This window comes from Odocoileus virginianus, chromosome 2 (genome assembly GCF_023699985.2).
Source record: "Odocoileus virginianus isolate 20LAN1187 ecotype Illinois chromosome 2, Ovbor_1.2, whole genome shotgun sequence".
In the NCBI taxonomy this organism is placed as follows: Eukaryota; Metazoa; Chordata; class Mammalia; order Artiodactyla; family Cervidae; genus Odocoileus; species Odocoileus virginianus.
In genome coordinates this window covers 56564027-56578929 of record NC_069675.1, presented here as the reverse complement: position 1 = coordinate 56578929, position 14903 = coordinate 56564027, and the positions used below count along the sequence as shown (strand labels likewise).

Genomic DNA, 14903 nt, shown 5'->3' with positions numbered 1-14903 from the left:
AAAAGTCACCGTTAAAAGGAAAATCAGCATAATACACAAATTAACTTTTATTTTATTTACTTAGTTTATTTTGTTTATTTCATACATAAAAGTACATATTCATTTCACTTAAAAATTAATTAAAAAATTCTTTGGTATTTAAGAGCCCCATGTAATTAAGAACGCAAGTCTAAATACATTTTAGAAATTATTTCTCTACTAGTGGAGTCTAGTAGAGTTTTTGTTGTAATGAGTTAAGATTAAGACATGATCTAGAAGCTCCCTGTTCTTTTATAATGTCAAACTATGTCTGCCACTATTTAAATAATTAACTCAGGACTTCTTTTTCAGTACTTTTCTGTCTCTAAGCTTATTGTAATTTGGAATATAGACAGATGGCTAAGTGAAAATTGAAGGAAGGTTATGAATGATCAATATCAATTATAACAAAAAAACGAGGTGGATGAGGCTTTTAATGCTGGAAATAGAGGTTGAATGGTCCCAGAAGTTTGAATATCCTAACATTTTTGAGAGATGCCATAAATTTTGCTATAGAAGTTCATATACTACCGTATATTCATATTACTATATATAATTTTTCATCCTTAAAGTTCATGAAAATTAGCCCTAAATCCAAAATATATATGGTGATTGAACTGCACATATAAAAATTTCCTAAATTTGATTGTGCATCATTATCAACAGATTACTTCTGTTATAAGCTATCAAATTCACCTTCAGATCCTGGAATATCTCCAGTGACTCAGAAGAGTTAAATGCCACACTAGGCTATGGTTTAGAATAGTATGATTTGAACTGTCTTCTTTCTTTTAGAAAACTTGTATATATAAATTACCAGCAAAAGGAAAACCACTTATCCTAACAGTAAATATCACTTTCCCTCGTTTATTTTCTTTTGAGCTAGTCTCCAGAAAGAGATTTCAGCTTTAACAATAAACTACAGCATCTGAAGCAGAGCCAGAAATAATATTTCCCATAGTTATCACCACTGCTATTTGGCTCTCTTGTCAGCTACTCAGTTTAAAGTATGGGAACTTTATTAGTTGATTTCCCAGCTTTTCTCTATATGTTGAGCTATGCTTGGTAAGATATGGGAGAAACTTGCCAACTTATAGGATTTCCATGACATATCCCATGCCCAGTTGTTACTTTAAATTAAAAACCAGTATTGGATAGCCTTAAAAACATTTGGTAAGTTGCAAATAGGTTAATTTGATTTTACTAACACATAATGTTATAACCAGTTTCCAAGTTTCCTTGTGCACTAAACACATATTTTCAATTTACTAGAGCTCAGCCAAATCCATTTTAAATTTTGACTCATGCCTCAAACCAAAGCTATTTGAATTTCCACAATTGTATTTTATGGGACACAGAAACATGGCCATATCAAAAGGTCACAATTAGGTTGTGTCTCAGACCCAACAAAGACACAATCATTATCTTTCAAATTATTATTAGAGTAGAGAACACAGATGACTTCCCTTGTGGTTCAGCTGGTAAAGAATCCATCTGCAATGTGGGAGACCTAGGTTCAATCCCTGGGTTGGGAAGAGCCCCTGGAAGGAAAGGCTACCCACTCCAGCAATTCTGGCCTGGAAAATTCCATGGACTGTATAGTCCATGGGGTCACAAAGAGTTGGACGTGACTGAGAGACTTTCAGAGAATACAGAAAAGGGCATTTTCATATGCTTATTTTCCCCTTTATATTCAAGCCCACTTGGTGCCCCTGTCCATGGAATTCTCCAGGCAAGAATACTGGAGTGGGGAGCCATTCCCTTCTCCAGGGAATCTGTCCAATTCAGGGATCAAACATGGGTCTCCTGCGTTACAGATGGACTTTTTACTGTCTGAGCCACCAGAGAAGCTCTTATATTGAAGAGGAAACATCATATACAAGCATGCTAATCAATTAACTGACTGCTTATTTTGGGCTTATTTAAAACTTACTACTCAAAATTATTAGTGAGCAAGAGAAAATGTAAGGCATAGCCTTTGCCCTCAGTGAGCTCAAAATCTAAACAAAGATGAAAACCAGTTCTTAAAAAATTAATACATAAAAGAAGATAAGGACTAAGCTGGGTCGAAGGATGTTAGTAAGCAAAAATTATAAAAAGGGAAGGTTTCTTGAAAAAGTTAGAAAGTAGGGAAAGCTAGGAAGACCAAGGGCTTCCCTGGTAACTCAGAGGTAAAGGATCTGCCTGCCAATGCTGGAGATGTGGCTTCGATTCCTTTGTCAGGAAGATCTCCCAGAGAAGGAAATGGCAACCCATTGCAGAGTTCTTGCCTAGGAAATCCCATGGACCAAGGAGCCTGGTGGGCTACAGTTCATGGGGTTGAAAATGAGTTGGATATGACTTAGTGACTAAAATAACAGCAATGAAGACCAAATGAAAAGAACTCATTCGATGGCAATATAATATGAAATTCTTGTTCTCAAAGTCAAATCAGACAAGCTCCCAGAACCTCTCACGACCTTGTTATGTCATTATTCAGTTCAGTTCAGTTCAGTGGCTCAGTCATGTCCGAGTCTTTGAGACCCCATGGGCTGCAGCATGCCAGGCTTCCCTGTCCTTCACCAACTCATGGAGCATACTCAAACTCATGTCCATCAAGTCGGTGATGCCATCCAACCATCTCATCCCTGTCGTCCCCTTCTCCTCCCGCCTTCAATCTTTCCCAACATCAGGGTCTTTTCCAGTGAGTCAGGTCTTTGCATTAGGTAGCCAAAGAACTGGAGTTTTCAGGTTCAGCATCAGTCCTTTCAATGAATATTCAGGACTGATTTCCATTAGGATGGACTGGTTGAATCTCCTTGCAGTCCAAGGGATTCTCAAGAGTCTTCTCCAACACCACAGTTCAAAAGCATCAATTCTCTAGTGCTCAGCTTTCTTTATGGTCCAACTCTCACAACTGTAAATAACTACTGGAAAAACCATAGCTTTGACTAGATAGACTTTTCTTTTTTTGCAAATTAATGTCTCTGCTTTTTAATATGCCTTCTAGGTTGGTCATAGCTTTTCTTCCAAAGAGCAAGTATCCTTTAATTTCATGGCTGTTGTCACCATCTGCAGTGATTTTGGAGCCCCCCAAAATACTGTCTCTTGCTGTTTCCATTATTTCTCCATCTATTTGCCACGAAGTGATGGGACCAGATGCCATGATCTTAGTTTTCTGAATGTTGAGTTTTAAACCAACTTTTTCACTCTCCTCTTTCACCTTTATCAAGAGGCTCTTTATTTCTTCAGTTTCTGCCATAAAGGTGGTGTCATCTGAGGTTATTGATATTTCTCCTGGCAATCTTGATTCCAGCTTGTGCTTCATCCAGTCTGTCATTTCTCATGATGTACTCTGCGTATAAGTTAAATAAGCAGGGTATCAATATACAGCCTGATTTGGAAGCAGTCTGTTGTTCCTCATCCAGTTCCAACTGTTGCTTCTTGGCCTACATATAGGTTTTTCAGGAGGCAGGTCAGGTGGTCTGGTGTTCCTATCTCTTGAAGAATTTTCCATAGTTTGTTGTGATCCACACAGTGAAGATTTTGGCATAGTCAATGAAGCAGAAGTAGGTGTTTTTCTGGACCTCTCTCACTTTTTCAGTGATCCAACGGATGTTGGCAATTTGATTTCTAGTTCCTCTGCCTTTTCTAAATCTAGTTATGTCAGTCAACTGTGAGAGATTTAATCTTTCATTATTGTTTTCTATGAGAATGTGAACATTTCAAAAATAGGTCTACTGGTAACAAATTCCCTCAAATTTTATTTTTCTGGGAAGTTTTTTCTTGTCTATACTCCTCTACAGGTTATTATTATTATTATTTTTGTTTGTTTGCTTGCTTTCCCCAGCTTCTTCAAAATTTTCTTTGAAAATTTCTTTGTCTTTTATTTCCTTCAATTTGAATTTTATTTCTTAATTATAGGTTTTTTAAAAGCACTTTTTATGTTTAGTGGTCTCTGAAATTCCTGGATTTGTGGTTTGTTTCTACACTAGTTTTGGGATATTTACACTAATCAATTGCTTCAAATATTTATTCTGCTTCTTTCTCTTCTTCTTCTTGTAGAATTCCCTTTAAGCATATGTTACATGCTTTGTGGTTCTCCCATAGTTTTTGGGTATTCTGTGTTTGTTTTGTCTTTTTCACTTTTTCTATTTTTGATGTTTTTATTGATATAGCTTTAATCTCACTAATTTTTTTTTCAGCTGAGCCCAGCCTATTAAAAAAATCTATCAAAGATATTTGTTCCTGTTACAGTGTTTTGATTTCTTGTATTTCTTTTTGATTCTTTTTAAGACTTCCCATCTGTCTGCTTACTTTACCCATGTGTTCTTGAATGTTGTTCACTTTTTCCATTAGATCCCTGGGCCTATTAAATACAGCTACTTTAAATTTCTGGTCTGATAATACCAACATTTCTGAGATATCTCTGTCAGGTTCTGATGCTTCCCCTGTCTCTTCAAACTTAGTTTTTGTCCTTCAGTATGCCTTGTTTTATTTTTTTAATGAAACTTGAGCATTATGTACTGGATAAAAATATCTGAAGTAAATATTCTTTTAGTGTGAGGTTTGATGTTTATCTGGCTAGGAGTATAATTGTGTTTACCATTGCTGTGGCTGCTGGTGTCACAGGCTAAAATTTCCCCTGGCATTCTTCTTTTTATCTCCCCCATTGTGTTTGGAGTTCCCTAGAGACTTGTTCTTCAGTTCATTTCAGTCGCTCAGTCGTGTCTGACTCTTTGAGACCCCATGAATCGCAGCATGCCAGGCCTCCCTGTCCATCACCAACTCCAGGAGTTTACTCAAACCCATGTCCATTGAGTCGGTGATGCCATCCAACCATCTCATCCTCTGTCATCCCCTTCTCCTGCCCCCAGTCCCTCCCAGCATCAAAGTCTTCTCCAATGAATCAACTCTGAATGAGGTGGCCAAAGTATTGGAGTTTCAGCTTCAGCATCAATCCTTCCAATGAACACCTAGGACTGATCTCCTTTAGGATGGACTGGTTGGATCTCCTTGCAGTCCAAGGGGCTCTCAAGAGTCTTCTCCAACACCACAGTTCAAAACCAACAATTTTTCGGCGCTCAGCTTTCTTCACAGTCCAATTCTCACATCCATACATGACCACTGGAAAAACCATAGCCTTGACCAGATGGACCTTTGTTGGCAAAGTAATGTCTCTGCTTTTTAATATGCTATCTAGGTTGGTCATCACTTTCCTTCCAAGGAGTAAGGGTCTTTTAATTTCATGGCTGCAGTCACCATCTGAAGTGATTTTGGAGCCCCCAAAAATAAGGTCTGACACTGTTTCCACTGTCTCCCCATCTATTTCCCATGAGGTGATGGGACCAGATGCCATGATCTTAGTTTTCTGAATGTTAAACTTTAAGCCAACTTTTTCACTCTCCTTTTTCACTTTCATCAAGAGGCTTTTTAGTTCCTCTTCACTTTCTGCCATAAGGGTGGTGTTATCTGCATATCTAAGGTTATTGGTATTTCTCCCAGCAATCTTGATTCCAGCTTGTGCTTCTTCCAGCCCAGCATTTCTCATGATGTACTAGTGTTCTTAAGTAAAGTTAAATGTGCAGTTCTTTCAGTTGTGTTCCTCTGTTGTTATGCAGGAGCCCTACTGATGTGGTGGTAGGAAGAGAGAGAGAAAACTTTACATTGTCTTATTTCTATAATGAATTTCAGTCTTTTAGTGAGCTTGTATAATTGGGTTGTGACCTTTGCAAGTGGTTAAGTGCTTGTCATTCTTGTGCCCTCCCCTCTTGGTTTTGGCAGGAAGGCTAGAGGGGCCTGGAATTTATATTTCCCTTCTCCTTCATGGAGGTCTAATAGGGGCTAGATTTAGGTCCTTTCCCCCCATATACAAGGCTAGGATGGGCTTCTGGTGGGTATTCCCCTTACCCTAGGTTGGTGAGGCTTGGGTAAAATCCCAGTCATTTAACCTCTGGAGAAATAGGCTTTTTTGAGAGCAGATTTTGTTAATAAGAGCTGAATTCTCTGGAGTGTTTCAGAGTGGTGATATATCCCCTCTCCATGCTGGAAAGAATAAGATTTATTTTTCTGGCCTTTACTGTGAGAACTTGGGGGAAACACTCATAAAAGTGTAGGTTCCCCACTAAGATTAGGCTCCTGCCCTTGAGTTTCAGTTCTTAAACTTGTCCACATGCAGTCTCCAGCAATTTGCCAAGCATAATTTAGGTATTCCTATCCTGGTACTGGTTCACATGGAAGTGTCTATTAATTTGTGATTCTTTGACTCTGACCGCATATCTCTCTAATTTTTGAGACAGTAGTTTGACACAAGATTTCAACTAAAAACCACATCAGGGACAACCACCCCATGGTAGCCCTTTTTATTTACTGGTATTCTTTTGTTAGAACCAGATATGGAACAACTAATTGGTTCAGAATTGGGAAAGAGTACTATAAGGTTGTATATGATCACCCTGTTTATTTAACTTCTATGCAGAGTACATCATGTGAAATGCCAAGCGGGATGAATCACATGCTGGAATCAAGATTGCTGGGAGAAATACCAACAAGCTCAGATATGCAGATGATACCATTCTGATGGCAGAAAGTGAAGTAAAGAGCTTCTTGATGAGAGTCAAGGAAGTAAGTGAAAAAATTGGCTTGAAATTCAACATTCAAAAAACTAAGATCATGGCATCTGGTCCCATCACTTTGTGACAAATAGAAGGTGAAGAAGTGGAAGCAGTGACAGATTTTACTTTCTGGGGCTCAAAAATCACTGTAGACAGTGATAGTAGCCATAAAATTAAAAGATGACAAAGTTATGACAAAACTAGACAGTGTATTAAAAAGCAGAGATATCACTTTGAGACAAAGGTCTATACAGTCAAAGTTATAGTTTTTCCAGTAGTCATGTACAGATGTGAGAACTGGGTCATAAAGAAGGCTGAACACTGAAGAATTGTTGCTTTTGAACTATGGTGCTGGAGAAGACCCTTGAGAATCCCTTGGACAGCAAGAAGATCCAACCAGTCAACCCTAAAGGAAATCAACCCTAAATATTCACTGGATTGGCTGATGCTGAAGCTCAAGTTCCAATATTTTGGCCACCTAATGTGAAGAGCCAACTCATTGACAAAGACCCTGATGCTGGAAAAGATTGAGGGCAGGAGGAGAAAGGGGTGGCAGAGGATGAGATAGCTAGATAGCATCACTGAGTCAATGGACATGAGTTTATGCAAACTTAAGGAGATAGTGAAGGACAGGGAAGCCTTGAGTGCTACAGTCCATGGGGGTTTCAAAGAATTAAGTGATTGAACAACAACATTTTTCTTTTCTTTTGTATATCTGTTAGCCTACTAGGTCCTCTGTTTCTTAACAATATTTAATCTCAGCTAACTTGATGATAAGTTGGGTATTCCTTTTGTGCTCCATTGAGCAGGACTCTAAATTATGGTGTATGAGCAGTATGCTGCTAGGAATTTTTCTATTCAAGTTCTTTAACTCTGTACACCTTTCTTGGTTAGGAATCTGTAAGCCAACTTTCATCTTCCCTCAACATCCCTACACAATATCTCATCAAAATTATTCTATTTTGTGCCATTCAATTAGCACTCTTTCTGAGTTTCCATCACTGGGGAAGCCCATCAAGTCAACAGATTATATGTGTGTATGTATTAATGTCTCTATCTGTCTATCTATCCATCCATCCACAGTAATATATATTCATATATATTTCAGTCCTGTAATGGAAAGGAGCTTGTGTGGGAGGATAAACATTTATGCTGAAGTTAGGATCTTTTTTAGATATCTTAAAATCTTCTTCTTCTTTAAACAGCCTTTAGTAGCTTATTAGGAGTCTCCAAAATACCTTGAGAAATTGGTCATACAGAACAAGAAATCCCAATTTGACAACACTTAGTAGAGGATAGTCTGGTCCCATTGGGCCATGCCTTACAGAAAATCATAGACTGATGCCCATTTTGAGACATGACACCTCTGCCAACACATAGGACAAAAGATACTATCCTGCAGATTTATTAACTGGTAAGGTTAGGTTAGGGCATCTAAGGGCACTCATCTGAAGCACAATATGGCATGTGTGGGGTTTGTCAGCTGAGTTGTGCTCTTTTCGTTAACAAGGAAAAATTATTGCACAAAGCCAAAAAGGTTTAAAAAATGGCTTTGAATACAAGAGAATAAAATATAATATTTGTTTGGGATGTTATGGTAAGTAATCCATAAACTCAAGCCCAGGAATAAAAGAAAAACCATAGCATCTCTGAATATAAGCTCACAATCAGTTTTATTACTATAATCTCCTAAGAAACTCAAGCTAGAAAAACTGACTGCAAACAGATTCTTGTGAGCACAAGTTCATAATCATAAATGATATAATATGTTTCAAACAAGTTGGAGTAATGCTTAATATGCATTTATTATAAGCTCAAGCTCCTAAAAGATGACAAATAGGAATTATGGGTTAGACTGACAGTTGAATACTTGAGTCCATGTTATGATATTTATTAGGTTGCTTCTGAAGCCTGCAGCTTCATATTTAACTGATTGCATAACTGATATTTAACTGATTACATAAACAGTTGTTGCTATTTTGACTAAAATCAGGTTTGTTATTTATGAAGGTTTTATTGAATATTATTGTCATTGAATCTGACTGAGCAATAAGTTCCAGTGCTTACTCACCCACCAGAATAAAAGAGCTCATGAGTTAAGCATCATATTGAGATACATACTCTTACCAATTTGAGTCAAGTAATGAGGATAAAGAATTTGCTAAAAACAGAAAACATATGAGAGAGAAGTTCTGTGCTCTACTGTTCCTCTAACTGTAAGATTCCTCTTAGTTGGGTCCTATGTTCCCATTTCAAAGTAAGAAGTTGTATTATGTAAACTGTTAAATTTTTTTCAACCTTGATACCTCATCAAAAATATTTAGGGAGCTTTTGATAAAATTAGGGATACTTAGTTGTCATCCTAAAGGAGATCAGTCCTGGGTGTTCATTGGAAGGACTGATGTTGAAGCTGAAACTCCAATACTTTGGCCACCTCATGCGAAGAGTTGACTCATTGGAAAAGACCCTGATGCTGGGAGGGATTGGGGGCAGGAGGAGAAGGGGATGACAGAGGATGAGATGGCTGGATGGCATCACCGACTCGATGGACATGAATTTGAATAAACTCCGGGAGTTGGTGATGGACAGGGAGGCCTGGCGTGCTGCGATTCATGGGGTCACAAAGAGTTGGACACGACTGAGTGATTGAACTGAACAGAGTTGTCATCTAGACCAATGGGAACAGACTATCAAAGAATCTATTTATGTACATATTGTTTGACTTCTCATTTTCTTTGGTTTCCTTTCTCCTTTTTTTAAAAATTCTACAATGACTCTGATACATAATCAACATTTAGAACCCCTCTTGTATGTATCCTCTAAGTTAAAAATGGATTAGTGTAAAAGGGCGTTAGTATCCTTAATCAATTTCCTATCCATGCGGTACATCTCAAGAGAATAAAGACTAAATCTAGAAAGAATCTGAAGCAACTACCCAGGCAAAAATGGTGACAAAGAGTTAGAATGAAATCTTAAGTAGGAAAAAGGGAAAACTTAAGGTAGCTTCAGACATCTTTTTTTAAAAAAATCAATTTTATTTTATTTATTTTATTTTTTCATTTATTTTTATTAGTTGGAGGCCAATTACTTTACAATATTGTAGTGTTTTTTGTCATACATTGACATGAATCAGCCATGGATTTACATGTATTCCCCATCCTGATTCCCCCTCCCACCTCCCTCTCCATCCGATCCCTCTGGGTCTTCCCAGTGCACCAGGTCCAAGCACTTGTCTCATGCATCCAACCTGGGCTGGTGATCTGTTTCATCCTAGATAATATACATGTTTCAATGCTGTTCTCTTGAAACATCCCACCCTCGCCTTCTCCCACAGAGTCCAAAAGTCTGTTCTGTACATCTGTATCTCTTTTTCTGTTTTGCATATAGGGTTATTGTTACCATCTTTCTAAATTCCATATATATGCGTTAGTATACTGTAATGGTCTTTATCTTTCCGGCTTACTTCACTCTGTATAATGGGCTCCAGTTTCATCCATCTCATTAGAACTGATTCAAATGAATTCTTTTTAATGGCTGAGTAATATTCCATGGTGTATATGTACCACAGCTTCCTCATCCATTCGTCTGCTGATGGGCATCTAGGTTGATTCCATGTCCTGGCTATTATAAACAGTGCTGTGATGAACATTGGGGTTCACGTGTCTCTTTCAGATTTAGTTTCCTCAGTGTGTATGCCCAGAAGTGGGATTGCTGGGTCATATGGCAGTTCTATTTCCAGTTTTTAAAGGAATCTCCACACTGTTCTCCATAGTAGCTATACCAGTTTGCATTCCCACCAACAGTGTAAGAGGGTTCCCTTTTCTCCACACCCTCTCCAGCATTTATTGCTTGTAGACTTTTGGATAGCAGTCATCCTGACTGGCGTGTAATGCTACCTCATTGTGGTTTTGATCTGCATTTCTCTGATAATGAGTAATGTTGAGCATCTTATCATGCATTTGTTTGCCATCTGTATGTCTTCTTTGGAGAAATGTCTGTTTTGTTCTTTGGCCCATTTTTTGATTGGGTCATTACTTTTCTGGAATTGAGCTGCAGGAGTTGCTTGTATATTTTTGAGATTAATCCTTTGTCTGTTACTTCGTTTGCTATTATTTTCTCCCAATCTGAGGGCTGTCTTTTCACCTTGCTTATAGTTTCCTTTGTTGTGGAAAAGCTTTTAAGTTTCATTAGGTCCCATTTGTTTACTTTTGCTTTTATTTCCAATATTCTGGGATGTGGGTCACAGAGGATCCTGCTGTGATTTACGTCGGAGAGTGTTTTGCCTATGTTCTCCTCTAGGAGTTTTATAGTTTCTGGTCTTACGTTTAGATCTTTAATCCATTTTGAGTTTATTTTTGTGTATGGTGTTAGAAGGTGTTCTAGTTTCATTCTTTTACAAGTGGTTCACTAGTTTTCCCAGCATCACTTGTTGAAGAGGTTGCCTTTTTTCCATTGTATATTTTTGCCTCCTTTGTAGAAGATAAGGTGTCCATAGGTTCGTGGATTTATCTCTGGGCTTTCTATTCTGTTCCATTGATCTATATTTCTGTCTTTGTGCCAGTACTATACTGTCTTGATGACTGTGGCTTTGTAGTAGAGCCTGAAGTCAGGCAGGTTGATTCCTCCAGTTCCATTCTTCTTTCTCAAGATTGCTTTGGCTATTCGAGGTTTTTTGTATTTCCACACAAATTGTGAAATTATTTCTTCTAGTTCTGTGAAAAATACTGTTGGTAGCTTGATAGGGATTGCATTGAATCTATAGATTGCTTTGGGTAGTATAGCCATTTTGACAATATTGATTCTTCCAGTCCATGAACATGGTATATTTCTCCATGTGTTTGTGTCCTCTTTGATTTTTTTTTTTAGATGCACAAAAAGCTTTTGATAAAACTGAACATCCATTTGATAAAAATTCTCCAGAAAGTGGGCATAGAAGGAATATACATCAGCATAATAAAGGCTATACGTAGCTTTTCATGGCTAGGTACAGCTAACATCATACTCAACAGTGAAAAGCTGACAGCATTCCCTCTAGGATCAGGAACAAAACAAAGAGATCCATTGTCACCTCTTTTATCCAACTGTTTTGGAAGTCCCAGCTGCAGCAATCAAAGAAAAAGGAAATAAAAGGGATCCAGATTGAAAAAGAAGTAAAAGTCACTGTTGCAGATGACTATATATAGAAAGTAATAAAGGCATGACCAGAAAGTTACTTGGGGTCATCAATGAATTCAGTAAAGTTGTAGGATACAAAGTTTATATACAGGAATTTGTAATAACCACCCCTAACCCACCCACCACTTCAGAATAGGAGTTGGCATTTAGAGGATGCTAACAAAGACACACCTCTTACCTCCCTTTGTGCCAAGTACAAGGAATCTAGGATTCCTGGGGCCCACCTTGACTACTGCCCTGATGTGTATTTTTAACACCATTCACATTTCAAGAGTCTCCTACAAGAGAAGGAAGAGTGCACATGGAGAGTGCCTGAACACTCCAATGGGTCTGACCTTAGAAACTGCACTCTAGAAAGAAGGGGGTCAGGAGAAATTATCAGAAGTTGACGTGACCCCACTTGGATTCTCCTGGAGTTCTGCCCCAGCATCTTTGACAGTTCTGACCTCCCAAGGCCACAAGATGCCAGTTCACATGTGGAGCAAGCCAAGGCCTTCTACCTGTCTAGCGGGTCACCCTCAGACCCACACTCATGGGCTATCTGCCTTGCACTGAATTTTATCTCATTAAACTATGGGAAAAGATACTGAAAGAGAGTCCCTTCAAACCTCACCAGGCAAGGAGGCCCCAGAAGCCCCTTTACCTCCTGCCTCTAGAACATTTTTCTTAGGCCCACACCAAAAGAGAGGGGTGCCAGCGTACCCGAGGGTACATGAGAAGTGTCTTTGGATACTTCCCAGTTTAATGTGGTGAGGCTGAGCTCACTGTGAACCATGAACACGACCAGGCAAATTTGGAAAGAGCAAGAGAGGCTTTAGTAGGTGAAAATCATGTCCTTGGTATAACCCAGTTTCTTCAGGTTAGAGTGTGCGGCTGTCTGGATCAGGGGGGGTGGGCCACAGACCAGGATGAGCGTGGACTTCCCAGGGGGTGGGAGGTGCTCCTTGATCATGTCCTCGGTAATGAAGCTGGAGTTGTACTTCCAGTCAGCAGGAGGCCTGTCCAGTGTGTACCACAGGCTGAACTGCGTTGGATGAGTTCTGGCAAATTCTTCAAGCTCTCTTCTCATCAAAATATCCTCCTCTGTCTGGTTGGCAAAGATGAGGGACATCACGGTCTTGTCACTGGGCTTCCTGGTGATGCAGTGGATGAGCTGCAGCATGGGCGTGATCCCTGTGCCCCCAGCAAACATTCCCAGGTGATGCACCAGTTTACTTTCAGGCTCACTCGTTTTGTATGGTTTGAATACAGATTTCCCTGACCCATGATAGAACAGGCACCCAGATGGCCCTTGAAAAAGGATGGTGTCCCCAATTTTCATGTTTTCCAAGTACTGAGTCATCTTCCCCCCTTCTGGGTGATTAGGATGTACATTTTTGAAGTAGATCTTGATGATTAAGTCCACAAAGTCTAGGTCATCATCACTGGACACAGGCGTGTAAGCCCTGACCACCACAACACCGTCAATTTTGGCCAAGAGATGAACATAGTTACCTACAGGAAGCCCTAAGGCATGGTCCAGGGAGGGCAGTCCAAACCGAAACCTCCGAATGTTGTGGCTGATTTGCTATTTCTCAATCAAAGGCAGCAGGTACTTGGTATCAGAGTTCTGTAAGGTGATGTGATGACTCTTCACCACGTTCTTGCTCTTCAGGACAAGCAGGAGCACAGTGATCCCAATAACAGTGACAGCAAAGAGCAGGGACGGGTCCTCCGGTGCCAGAGCTGCTCCAGGTCTTTGCTCAGAATCCACCAACTCCCACCTGCCAGGGACTCCGCGGGGCTCCCGCATCCGCCCCCTACCCCGCCACCCCTCCAGCGAGACGCCCGCCAGGCCGGGTGGGTTTGGGAAAAGTCCTCCTGGCCGTCTTCTCACGTCAGGAGATCCCCGCCCCCCTCTTTGATTTCTTTCATCGGTGTTTTATAGTTTTCTACGTATAGGTCTTTTGTTTCTTTAGGTAGATATACTCCTAAGTATTTTATTCTTTTTGTTGCAGTGGTGAATGGTATTGTTTCCTTAATTTCTCTTTCTGTTTTCTCATTGTTGGTGTACAGGAATGCAAGGGATTTCTGTGTGTTAATTTTATATCCTGTGACATTACTGTATTCATTGATTAGCTGTAGTAATTTTCTGGTAGAGTCTTAAATGCCCAAGATTGGTTCTGATTTCAAAGTCTGGGATTCTAGAATTGCAGGGAATTTCAGAGTTTTGAATTAAGAATCTTTAAGGTCTGTTCTTCAAGTCCAGATACTTAATCAGGATCATCAATTTATGCAAGACAGGAAAGTCAGTGGAAAGTGTACAACCCTGGAGAGCTGGAAAGCCCTAAAAAAATTAGGACAGGTTCTCATCAGATGATTCATTAACCAAGCTTAACATCCCTGGAGAGTAGATAGCAAGTCTCCATTAATTTTCCCACATTGAAACTACTGTATTTGGGAAACTATACATGTGGAGGTGAGGAAGAGAAAATGTTAGACTTAGATGTTAAATTAGTTCTAAAATGCCAGAAGGAGGACTTTAACTAGAAGTTTGGCTTTTAGCCCTAGAGCAAGAAATTTTCTAAATTCTATTATTTGACACAACAACAATATATGTCTTTCCAACCTGTAACATAAAATCTAGTTAAATATTTCTCAATTATCTCCCCTTATCTCAAGTCCTCACTTGCTTGTCCTAGGTCAGATCCTTCCTTATTTCCAGTCTGAATTAGTGCCCGAGCTTCCTCATTGGGTTGCTCTGTCCACTCTCTCTATCATGAAGCCAGTTCACCTTCCATATTCATTAAAGTGTTTTTTTTTTCTCTTTTAATGAAATATGAGATATGACTTGAAACTTTTAGTTGCTGCCTGTTACTGACAGGACAAATATTCTCTGCCATGTGAGGCTGGTCCTTTACCAAGAAGCTGCTTGCTTCTCAAGACTCTTTTACTCTGCCTTCCACAAGTGCTCAATTCCAATTAGGCACATTCACTTGACTATTTCCTCTTAGTGATCCATGATGTCATGGCAAGTGGAGACTGAAAAAATAACCCCCCCAAATTAGAATGAGAAAATCAAGGTTTCTGGGGACTAAGAATAAGGGTGCCAGATATAAATGTGTCAGCCTCTTCCCT

General features: G+C 39.3%; 1 pseudogene; it reads right to left on the bottom strand.

Annotated features, from left to right (window-relative positions):
- Positions 1-12578: 12578 nt before the first annotated feature.
- On the bottom strand, positions 12579-13578 carry LOC110136142 (NADH-cytochrome b5 reductase 2 pseudogene; annotated as a pseudogene).
- Between the last annotated feature and the right edge of the window lie 1325 nt (positions 13579-14903).